Source organism: Onychostoma macrolepis, chromosome 23, assembly GCF_012432095.1.
Source record: "Onychostoma macrolepis isolate SWU-2019 chromosome 23, ASM1243209v1, whole genome shotgun sequence".
NCBI classification, from domain to species: domain Eukaryota; kingdom Metazoa; phylum Chordata; class Actinopteri; order Cypriniformes; family Cyprinidae; genus Onychostoma; species Onychostoma macrolepis.
In genome coordinates, this window is record NC_081177.1 from 21,639,345 (window position 1) to 21,652,362 (window position 13,018).

A 13,018-nucleotide genomic window follows, 5' to 3' on the forward strand; every position below is an offset into this window, starting at 1 on the left:
AATGAAATAACTTACTCCTTATGGGGCACAGGGGAAGAATGCTGCAAATACAGATTGGTATTATTACAAATACTGAGGAGAGCACAAATTCCCAGAGAGAGACCATCTAAGTCCTGAAGAAAAGACAGGAGGGTCTCTCCCTGTTTGGCCTGGCATGATTATGTACAAGACTCCCTCAGTCTTATCTGCACAGGCATTCTGGGATGTGCAGTATGATAGGAGGAATCATTATTAAAGCAAAGATATTGGCAAGTCTCATAGGTTTTATTACCAAAGGCTACATTTAAACAGTGGGGATATATATATACATACAGTGCCTTGTGAAAAGTATTCATACCCCTTGATTTTTTTTTTTTTTCACGTTTTGTTATGTTGCTACCTTTTGTTAAATTGCTTTAAATAACTTTTTTCCTTTGCAAATTTAGTTAAAATAAAAATTAAAAATTAAATGATTCTGTTGCATAAGTATTCAAACCCTTATCTGGGACAGTTGAACTTTAGCTCAGTAGCATTCATATTGCTTGTAGTGGTTAACCTGTGGCAAATTCAATTGAATGGGTGTGATTTGGAAAGGCGTACGTCTTAATTAAATGTCTAACAGCTGAAAATGCATATCAGAGCAAAAACCAAACCTTGAGGTCAAATGAACTGCCTGTAGAGCTCAGAAACAGGTTTGTGTCAAGCCACACATCTGGGAAAGAGTTCTGAAAAAAAATTCTGCTTCATTGAAGGTTCACAGAAGCATGTAGCCTTTATGTATCCATAATGGAAGCTTCCTAGAGCTGGCCTCCTGGCCAAACTGAGCAACTGATGGAGAAGGGCCTTGTCTAGACTGGTGATCAAGAAGCTGATGGTCACTCTAGTTGAGATCCATGATCATATATGCAGATGAGAGAAACCTACAGAAGGACAAACAACACTGTGACACTCCACCGATCTGTGCTTTATATAGGTGTGGCCAGACTTCTCCTCAGTGAAGAGGACACACAAAAACCCACTTGGAATTTGCAAAAAAGCACCTAAAGGACTCTCAGACTGTGAGAAACAAGATTCTCTGGTCTGATGAACCTTAAATCCAAGCATCATGTTTGAAGGAATCCAGCTCTGCTCATGACCTGCAGAGTACCATACGAAAAGTAAAGTGTGGAGGTAGCAGCCTCCTGTTGTGAGCTGTTTTTCAGCAGCAGGGACTGAGGGACTCGTCAGAGTAAGAAAAGCTCAATGCACCAAAATATTGAGATAGCCTTAATAAAACCTAGTCCAGAGCATTCAGAACCTCAGATTGGGCAGCTGCAACATAACAAAACGTGAACTAAACGAAGAGGTATGAATACTTTCGCAAGGCACTGTATATGTTTTACATAATATAATATATGTATATAATAATTTTATTTATCTATATTTCCTTATATATGTATACCTATATATATATATATATATATATATATATATATATATATATTTACTTACAGTATATACAGTATTTATATATTCTATATATACTATATTAAAAATATAATGTAGAAATATAGAAAATAATATAATAAAGTTTTTATAAATTTGGGGTCAGAATAATGATTTAAAAGAAATTTATATATTTAAGGATGCATTAATATTATCAAAAGTAATCGTAAAGACTAAAAAAAAATCTATTTATTTATTTAAAATAATGTATTCCATTTAAAATAAATGCTGAGGAATTTTCTATTGATCATTGAATCCTGCAAAATATATCATGATTTTCACAAAATATTAAGCAGATTTTTTTTTTACATTGATAATAATAAGAAATGTTTCTTGAGCAGTAAATCAGCATACTTGAATGATTTCTGAAGGATCATGTGACACTGAAGACTGGAGTAATGATGCTGAAAATTCAGCTTTGCATCACAGGAAAAATATTTATTTAATGTATTTATTGTATTCTTCTTCTTCTTTAATAATGAAATAATATTTCACAGTATGTTTGTTTTACTGAATTTTTGGATCAAATAAATAGCGCATTTATCTTCTTTCAAAAACATAAAAAAATAACCAAAACATTTTGAATGGTCAATATAAATATATTACACAAACATATTTTTGTCTCTTCAAGAAGTGAACTGCCATTATTGTGCAAAACATCAAACCCAGGTTGCTTAAAATGATTGTCCCTATAATAAGCGTATTGCATGTTGTTTTGGGCAATGTGTTGCTAAATATTTACTTACTGAATATTATGATCATGATGACACTCTTCTGTAAGTACAGTGTGTCTGCTTACAAGCCGTCTAGCCGAATGACATAGCTGGGCTGGTATGTCTCAGGTGAAATACTATAAACCCTAAGATATACTCATTACATTCATTCACACTGAGCTACATTCAGCTGGGAGGGCTTTTTTGTTGGCGGGTGGAGGCCTTGATGTGTCTGTCACCATCAAGGACATATAAATCTCAGTGCGATTGCGTGTATGATTGCATCAAACTCAGCTTTCAAAATCAGATACAGAAGGAAGAAACTCACAGCCAGGTGGCTTTGCCTTCAGTTAATGTGTGTCGTGGTCAATGGGAATGTGCAAATGTGTAACTTTTTAGGAGACAGAGGCATCTGTGCTAATGTTTACATATCAGCACTTTGGTTGTGTAAAAGTCCATCGAACCATCAGGAGTAATTTGGTAAACATCTGAGTTTTGATAATATCAAGTCGGCAAATACATGTCTCATTAACCAAATAATGCTCGACATTTCTCTTTCATCTGTTGCATAACAGGACTAAGGTAAGAGAGCCTTTCCCATGAAGAAATAATGCAGGCTGAAGATAATGAGAGAATTTATGTGAAAAATAAATCTGACCGCAAAAATGTGACAGAGAACACTGATAAAGATAAGAAAACCTATCTCATTAAAAAGTTAAGATTACTGTAACCTAAAAGCATTTTTCTCTTTTCAGAAGATACGCATTCGTGCTTTCTCTCAGTTTTGTCAGTCTTTTGGCCTGTTGTCAAAGAGTTAGGGTGAAGGTTGGGAAAGAAAAAATGGTGTGCCAATTTCGGTGCTCTGCGAAGTAGCGGTTCGCATGAAAGAATTAGAAAGCAGGTTGTGACGTGTTATCTTAAACATCTGTTAATGTTAAACAAACCATCTCGGGGCACTGTCTTGGTTAATAAATCATTGCAAGTCTAGTGCTAAACTACACTTTTCCATCAGGGAGCTCTCCATGCAAGGTCAGATTTAAAAAATGACACTAAACAGTTTGATTACAGCTTGTATTTATCAAATAAAGGAGGCAGAAGCCACTTTCAAGATCAGGGTGTATGCGCATAAAGCAGTTTAACCCTTGTGCTGTGATGAAAAACTAATTTAGTCAGTTTGGGTCACTCAAAAACTGAGGTGCATATAAGCTCAGATCATGAGGCCTATGATCAATCAGTTCCACAAAAAACAAACAAAAAAACCCCCACAAATACCTATTCTAATTTAAAGAAATCAACATGATAAAAAAGATTAATCCAAAATTTGGTAATAATATAGCATAATGAGAGATGTATAAGCAGTTTTTCAAACTTTAATCATTTTTGACCAACACCAAGTCTAACAAAGTGGGGGACAAAAATCCTTAAAAGTACAAAAATTATACTTTTTTTTTTTTTTTTTTCATATAATTTGTGAGAAAAGTACGTTTTAGTACAATTCGATAACATTAAATAGCATTTTCGGAATAAAGAGCGGGACAAAATTACCACAACAAAACATGAGGGTTAAAGTTAATTCAAGTCATTCAAAAAACAAATTGTGGCATAATGTTGATTCTCACAAAACAAAACAAAACAAAATAAAATAAAATAAAAATTGCAGAAACTTGTGGTTGACTTGTCCTTCCTTTTCGGGGGAAAGTAAATAAATTAAATGAATGAATTCATTATTAAAATACGACAATGAAAGTGAATGGGGCCAATTTTTTATATTTTAAACACAAATTCTTCTTTTACATAATGTGTATTATTTGAGCTGTAATTTTTATGTCTGTTTTAGGTTTTTAGCAAAAAAAACAAACAAAAATTTTGTCATAGCAAAAATGTTGAATTATATATAAATTGAATAATAACTTTTCAAACTACCATCCTATCAACATGCATATTGTTTATGTCTTGTGGCTATACTTTTGAATATAATATATTTTAACGTTTTACAGTACAACCATTTTGGCTGTTATAAAAGGAAGAATAAATTGGATTTTTGTGGTTATCAACATTATGCTGCAAATGCTGTCGATTGATCTTAACATGAATATTCCTTTAAGCGTATTCTCCGTGTGGTTTTCAGCTGTCAGATGAGGTGCCAAGTCAATTATACGTGCATATAACTGATTCCGTTTGTATTCAGTAAACACCCATTAACCAAACATAAATCATTCAAATTGATAGCCTGAGCTGGATTTACAATAATGGGACTTTTGAGGTTGACGTCTTTCTTGTGAACAAAAGATTTTTTATGTGTTTCAATGAGATCATGCAAGTAGTATTTTGAAGTATGCTATGTCAACATCCGATATCATGACATCATTGGTTTGTTCAAATCTGTCGGGCGGTAGACATGATTCACTGACTATTGAGACACGATTACGTAAATTGTTGCATTGGGAAGATCTTCAGTTTAACGTTATTTGGAGAGCTACAGTCGTCCTACTTTTGTGAATAAGGGTGTGAAGTGTGATCTCACCAAATACATCCATGCTTGTGTCATGACAGCGGTGTCGGTGGCGTGTCGAAATTTGTCCCGCCATCATTACTGCAGAAACGTTCACTTATGATAAGGATTCAATGGGTAGCTGATGCATAGTGATAATATATTTATATATATATATATATATATATTTAAATCAACATCATTATTTTAAGTTAAACTTTATAAAAAGAGCAAACAACAGCACGCACATCTATCTCAAATGGGTGCTCGACTAAAAAACAAGTAGAAGCATATTGAAAATGCAAAGTCGGCAACACCTAAGCTCCAAAAATATCAAAGAAAAATTTATTAATTAAAAAAATTCACATAAGGTGTAACGTTTCGAGCACACAGGCTCTTCATCAGACAAGTTAAACTTTATAGAAATGTATAAACGAAAGTTTGTGTTTTAGATCCTAACTGGTGACCATGACCTTTGAGTTTTTGACCACTTTAAGGATCTCCTTGTCTTCACTAGTCAAGTGGTGCTATACTGAGAATTTCTAGTTTTAAGTATAAATATTACACATACTCTCATTTAATATAAACCTTATGCATAATAAATATGAAAAAAAAAAAAAAATCACAGAATAAATTAAATGTTGCATAACTACCCCAATATATTCTCACAGGGCATTTCTGTGAAATAAAAATACAAATAAATAAATTAAGCTCAACACATAACCTTGAAAGCAAAAGTAAATTTCATACCTCTCCTAAAACTTTGTTCCAGAAAGCAAAGCTTAGAAATACACCCCTCCTAAGAGTGAAAGCGGAATGGGAAAGACCCTCTTTAAACTTGACAATAAACAGTCAGAAATCATACTGTATATACTGACAGCGAGGCCGGACACTGCGCATTATGTTTGCAGAGTTAGACAGGAGCTGTTAGGCCGTATGTGTGTGAGAGATGTATGAGATAGAGACGTATGTCTAACTGAGTTGACTTTCAACTTTTATAATGTTGACACAACATCACAAAGGCAAATAGCAGAGCATGGGAAAAGGCCTTGATGGAAAATAAAGCATTATCTGGAGGTGAAAGACATTTCTTCAGCTTGCCAGTGTAGGAAGTTTTTACAGAACAAAAAACTATCACACTACTGTTTAATTTGAGGTTTTTGAAATAAGTCTCTTATGCTCACCAAAGCTTCATCGGCTTTATATTAAAAAAAAAAAAACAGTACAATATTGTTACTCACATAGTATTACAATTTGAAAAAACTGTTTTCTATTTGAATATATTATAAAATGTAATTTATTTAGCATCTTTACTCCAGTCTTCAGTGTCACATGAGCCTTCAGAAGTCATCCTTCAAAACATTTCTTATTATTATCAGTTAAAAACAGTTGTGCTGCTTAATATTTTATGGACAGCATGATATATTTTTGTCAGGATTCTTTGATGAATAGAATGCTCAGAAGAACAGCATTTATTTGAAATAGAAATCTTCTGTAAAATTATAAATGTTTCTACTGTCACTTCTGACGAATTAAATACACCCTTGTTGAATAAAATATGAATTTATTTCAAAATACAGTAATAAATGTTACTGATCTCAAACTTTTGAATGGTTGTGTTTATCAAGAACAGATGGAGAAGTGAATAACGCCACTCGAGGCAAACTCATAAATCACTTATGCCATTAAAAAGAAAGTTTGGATCATTTATAATGTAACTACATTTATCAACTGGTAAGGCAGAGTAATGGTGAATCACGATTTATGTGAAGAGGGGGCATATGAAATTGCAGATTTACGTGCTGACAGATGAGCTCATTTTACAATTTTAGGGGGTCAAAGATAAAAGACGGGGTCTGATTTATGTCATATCTTTGTCTTTCCATCTAAATCATCACTGTGTGAATATATCACTTCACTCATTGCTTCATAAATGAAAATCTGGCATTGAAAGCACATATGTGTGTATACATACATATATGTGTAGGTGAGTTGTAAACTGTTATGTAACTGACAGCTAAGGAGATCTTATTTCACTTTCAAGATTTAAACTTTGTCAAACAATTTTGGTAAAGTCACTTGCACATGTGAATGATCAATAAAGATAACAAACACTCATACCAGGGTTATAACAGTTAACTAAAACCATTAGAAAACAGTGACAAATATCACAAATCATTACCATCATCACTTACAGACATGCATGAATCTGGCTGTGTTGGAGTCATTTACGTTTATCATCCTCCAATACTAGAGGTTTTGTGTCGTTCTGCTACTGTAAAAAAAAAATAGCATGCAAGTAAAAGGACCCTAAAGAGGGAGTAATATACTGATGCTGAAGCATGCTTTTCCTTATGGAAGCCAAACAGACTCGCAGCTGTTTATACACACCGAAGTCACCAACCAGGTGAGACACACCTCACTTTTGTCAGACTGCTCAAAGGCTTCTGTTTATTCATCCGCCACAGCAAAACATGAGCATTAATGACGAGGCTGTGATAGACAGGACTTTTATGCTCTGATCTGTAGAAAGCTTGTCATCTGTTCTAAAGGATCCGGTCTATAGTTCCCATCATCAGTGCTGATAAAGCACTCAGGTGGGCAAACAAACCCCAGAGAGTCAACAGTCGACTGACTCACCAGAACACAACCTGACAACCAAACATCCAACACAGCAGGTTGTGTTTTAATAGGAACAAGTTTGCACTTTTTTTTCCAGATTTTCCATGCCTCAGCAACTCAAGGATCACTAGGCTTGTTCTTTTGAATTATATTATGCATTTAGCACAACAAAAAAATATACAACTAATAATAATATTACAACTAATAATTTCTACATTGTGATGCACCGAAATTTTGGCAAACAAAAATACTCAGGTGAAGTGTGCGTATATATATATATATAAATATATAAGCGAACAAGCTCCAGCTGAAATACATTAGGAGGGCCAAAATTATTGACTGAAATAATGAAGTTTAAGGCAAGACACTAAGGGCAAAAACATTGGTTTTCATTCCCTCGTCAATTTTTGACCAGATTCTGGGTTATTTGGCTTTTTATAGGTATTGTATCAGACTAGTGGAAAGAAAACATCTAAGATACACACTTTAAAGTGTTTATTTTATTACGCTTTATCTGTAGATTTCAACTGCAATACTGTAAATGAAGTTTTCTCAAAATGAGTCAGAAATTTTTTTTCTGTTTTTTTTTTTGCAGAGGGGTTTGTGCATATATAATTTTATTTTCTGATTTATGAAGTAATAAAAACAGATGTCCAAAATATCAAAAAAAAAACCCTCTGATATGTCAACAAAATAAACAAGACTTTTGAACATGGCTTTAATATTGAGATTTCTGTTCTGGAAACATTTATGCATATATAAATGATATATGTGTGTAATATATATACAGTGGGTACGGAAAGTATTCAGACCCCCTTAAATTTTTCACTCTTTGTTATATTGCAGCCATTTGCTAAAATCATTTAAGTTCATTTTTTCCTCATTAATGTACACACAGCACCCCATATTGACAGAAAAACACAGAATTGTTGACATTTTTGCAGATTTATTAAAAAAGAAAAACTGAAATATCACATGGTCCTAAGTATTCAGACCCTTTGCTGTGACACTCATATATTTAACTCAGGTGCTGTCCATTTCTTCTGATCATCCTTGAGATGGTTCTACACCTTCATTTGAGTCCAGCTGTGTTTGATTATACTGAATGGACTTGATTAGGAAAGCCACACACCTGTCTATATAAGACCTTACAGCTCACAGTGCATGTCAGAGCAAATGAGAATCATGAGGTCAAAGGAACTGCCTGAAGAGCTCAGAGACAGAATTGTGGCAAGGCACAGATCTGGCCAAGGTTACAAAAAAATGTACCTTAAATGGAAGACGCTTGGGACGACCAGAACCCTTCCTAGAGCTGGCCGTCCGGCCAAACTGAGCTATCGGGGGAGAAGAGCCTTGGTGAGAGAGGTAAAGAAGAACCCAAAGATCACTGTGGCTGAGCTCCAGAGATGCAGTCGGGAGATGGGAGAAAGTTGTAGAAAGTCAACCATCACTGCAGCCCTCCACCAGTCGGGGCTTTATGGCAGAGTGGCCCGACGGAAGAAAGCCCGCATAGAGTTTGCTAAAAAACACCTGAAGGACTCCAAGATGGTGAGAAATAAGATTCTCTGGTCTGATGAGACCAAGATAGAACTTTTTGGCCTTAATTCTAAGCGGTATGTGTGGAGAAAACCAGGCACTGCTCATCACCTGTCCAATACAGTCCCAACAGTGAAGCATGGTGGTGGCAGCATCATGCTGTGGGGGTGTTTTTCAGCTGCAGGGACAGGACGACTGGTTGCAATCGAGGGAAAGATGAATGCGGCCAAGTACAGGGATATCCTGGACGAAAACCTTCTCCAGAGTGCTCAGGACCTCGGACTGGGCCGAAGGTTTACCTTCCAACAAGACAATGACCCTAAGCACACAGCTAAAATAACGAAGGAGTGGCTTCACAACAACTCTGTGACTGTTCTTGAATGGCCCAGCCAGAGCCCTGACTTAAACCCAATTGAGCATCTCTGGAGAGACCTAAAAATGGTTGTCCACCAACGTTTACCATCCAACCTGACAGAATTGGAGAGGATCTGCAAGGAGGAATGGCAGAGGATCCCCAAATCCAGGTGTGAAAACTTGTTGCATCTTTCCCAAAAAGACTCATGGCTGTATTAGATCAAAAGAGTGCTTCTACTAAATACTGAGCAAAGGGTCTGAATACTTAGGACCATGTGATATTTCATTTTTTTTTTTTTTATAAATCTGCAAAAATGTCAACAATTCTGTGTTTTGTCAATATGGGGTGCTGTGTGTACATTAATGAGGAAAATTTTTTTACTTAAATGATTTTAGCAAATGGCTGCAATATAACAAAGAGTGAAAAATTTAAGAGGGTCTGAATACTTTCCGTACCCACTGTATGTGTATATATATACACACACGCCTGTATATCTGGACCCTGGACCACAAAACCAGTCTTAAGTCGCTGGGGTATATTTGTAGCAATAGCCAAAAATACATTGTATGGGTCAAAATGATAAATTTTTCTTTTATGCCAAAAATCATTAGGATATTAAGTAAAGATCATGTTCCCTGAAGATATTTTGTACATTTCCTACCGTAAATATATAAAAACTTAATTTTTGATTAGTCACATGCATTGCTAAGGACTTCATTTGGACAACTTTAAAGGCAATTTTCTCAGTATTTAGATTTTTTTGCACCCTCAGATTCCAGATTTTCAAATAGTTGTATCTCAGCCAAATATTATCCTATGCTAACAAACCATACATCAGGCATCATCAAATCTGGCCCACTCCTGCAGAGTTTAGCTCTAACCCTAATCAAACACACCTGAGCATGCTAATCAGAGTCTTCAAGATCATTAGAAAATCACAGGTAGGTGAGTTTGATCAGGGTTGGAGCTAAACTCTGCAGCAGATTGGCCCTCCAGGGAAAGATTTGAGGAACCATGCCATACATCAATAAAAAGCTTATTTATTCAGCTTGTGATGCATAAATCTCAGTTTCAAAAAATTGACCCTTATGACTGGTTTTGTGGTCCAGGGTCACATATATGGTGAAATCCATTAGTTAATTTTGTTACCCAGTTCACAACACAAATAAAATACAACAAGTAAGCATGACTGAAAATGCTAGAGTAGCAATATGTATAAAATTTGTTTGGCTGGAATATTGAGAAGCGGTTTATTGGCAAAGAACTGCTTTGTTACCCACTGAAAAAAAAAAAGTGGTGTAGAAACAATTTTTAGTCAGAAATTACTAGTAAATTCCATAAACAATTACCAAGAAATGGCAAGTAACATTGAATTAAATGTGAAATTTTGAAGTAGAAAAAACTGATATAGATTTTTCTAGTAAAACGTCCTTTAATAATCTTTGTTTTATTTACAGCTTCAAAAAATCATTTTATACAGCGCAGCATAAAGAGTTCAACAACACTCATAACTTTATTTTTGGTTTCAGTTTTCATCTAAGTGAAAGTTAATTCCAGTTTAGAGTTTTGGTAAGAAATTCTTTTGTGTGCTCCACTAATGATGTGAGAGGAACCAAATGAGATGAGGCAGCCGCAGCACTGCGGTCGATATGGAAATGACCACTGAATTTGCATAGCTGCAGCTCTCCAAACGGCATATAATCACGCAGAGAGAGTGATCACATCGATGCCTCTCTTATCCGAAAAAACCCCTCTTCCTGGCAACGCAGTGACATCAGAACAAACATCAAATCAAAACAAAAACCTGAAACTCTTATCGCCCAGAACTAAACCAAAAGTTGTAAGAATGGAAGCGAAACCACCCAGCAGCCAATCATAGTACACTATCACTTCTGAAATCAATGATTCTGCAAGCACATGTGACGCAGCTGGTGTGTAGTGTGAGGGGAGAATTCCTGTTGCCAAAACAAAGACTGAGCTGTTTGGTCACTATCTTAGACACGGCCACTGAGGTTATGCACTGAAAAAAGATGCATGCATAAGATGTGGGCGTCACCTTTGCCTCCCACCGTCTCATCTCTGTTGAACTGTGGGATGTTCTCTGAAACTTGGCACGCTCCCAATCCTCCCACGTGCTCTGGCCTTGCCCTTCAGTGACCTATCTGACAAACAGAAGTTGTATCTATGGTTACCGCACTGAAGTTTGGGTCAAAACAAACCGATAAAAAAGGAAAAAGCCTTACAGTCATGCCTGATGTTCCCTCGCTTATTTCTACTCTCGAATGAGGCATGGTGTCATGTGGCATCAGCTTCCTGTTGCAATAATTATGAAATATGAGTTGAATTGATTATTTTTTCCATGATCTTAAAGATTTTTGAGTTGGTGAAAGGATGAGAGAAGATGTTTGGTGTCATGATATAAAACCGTGTTGATTTAACACTACCACAGGCACTTATTTGTTTTTTTCACTCACTTGAGCATCTGGTTTACACTTCAACCATGAAACTATGTGCGTCACATGTGCTTTATAGCATCAGATTTCTGCAAAGCACAAATGAGTTTTGGTGTGGGTTTATACTTTTTCTTTTCTGTCAGTGCCAACACTGCCACCCTGTGTTTTAAGCAGACATAAAATGCAGTTTTATGTGACATGCCACTAAAATCATTTAAAATGAACTTTTCTTAAAGGGAGAGTTCACCCAAAAATGAAAATTCTGTCATTTACTCAACCTTATATCATCCAAACCTGTAGGAGTTTCTTTCTTCTGTTGAACATAAAAGATGATATTTTGAGGAATGCCGGTAATCAAACAGTTGTTGGTCCCCATTGACGTCCATAGTTTTTCTTTCCCTGCTATGAAAGTCAATGGGGACCAACAACTGTTTGGTTTTTCAAAATTCCTCCAAATATCTTCAACATAAGAAAGAAACTTATACAGGTTTGGAACGGCATGATTCTTTCAATAATTATTACGCCATATATCCTAATATTAATTGAGAGACTACATGGATTGTGTATTTGAACTGCCAAAAAGCTAAAGAGAAAGATAAGAAACTTGACAAAAAACATTAGACACCTTCACTGTTGTATACAATATGAACAGCAGCCTTCACCCTATAAACAAAATAACTTGCATCGGTCATTAACAAAAGTAAACACAGTTTAACACAGCAATTGCCAAACTTTTTGTCAGCTGTAAAATATTTTAAATGTTTACTTGAAATACCCCCTGAGGTTTTAAGTTCATATTTCAATAACTGAACAAGTCTCAGATTTCTGATGTTGGTTAATGGTCACATAACATAGAGGTAAACAAATATAATATTTCATCCTTTTAGCAAGTGTTTTATTTATTTATTTTAATCATTTAATCAAACCCCACTATGGGAAACCCTGCCCACTTGCTGGTTTAACAGCTTAGTAGTTTATTAACCTTCAAATATGAATATGTATGAACCAGACGTTTATAAATATTTAAATGCACTTGAATTAATGATCTAAAATTATATGGTATTAAAGTAATTTAAGTTATCATAAACATAACTTCCATAAATAGGAAATAAAACTTACATTTATACAGGCCGCATGGTGTATTTTTAAGTCTTACTTCAGGTAAAGACCTTGCTCAAAAAATATTATTATTTTTTTTACACAGCTAGCCGTTGATTATCCCTTACTTAATAAATGAACATTTATTAAGTTACTTTCAGTAAGGTTATCAAGTCAGATTTGGTTGTAAAAACAATTGAAAAGTAGCCAAGTTGCAGTTGTTCTCTCCAGTTTAAAGAAAAAAAGCTTGAGCAAGTAGGCTAAATATTAGAGGATGACAGAATGC

General features: G+C 35.2%; 1 long non-coding RNA gene across 2 annotated transcripts; it reads right to left on the minus strand.

Annotated features, from left to right (window-relative positions):
• Positions 1-10,668: 10,668 nt before the first annotated feature.
• Positions 10,669-12,997, minus strand: LOC131531545 (uncharacterized). 2 transcript variants are annotated; one of them, XR_009268719.1, is made up of 4 exons: positions 12,754-12,997; positions 11,656-11,723; positions 11,425-11,494; positions 10,669-11,343 (listed from the first exon to the last, which is right to left on the minus strand). It is a non-coding gene; the product is annotated as an uncharacterized LOC131531545 (long non-coding RNA). The 2 variants fall into 2 exon arrangements; XR_009268720.1 differs by lacking the exon at positions 11,656-11,723.
• Positions 12,998-13,018: the final 21 nt, after the last annotated feature.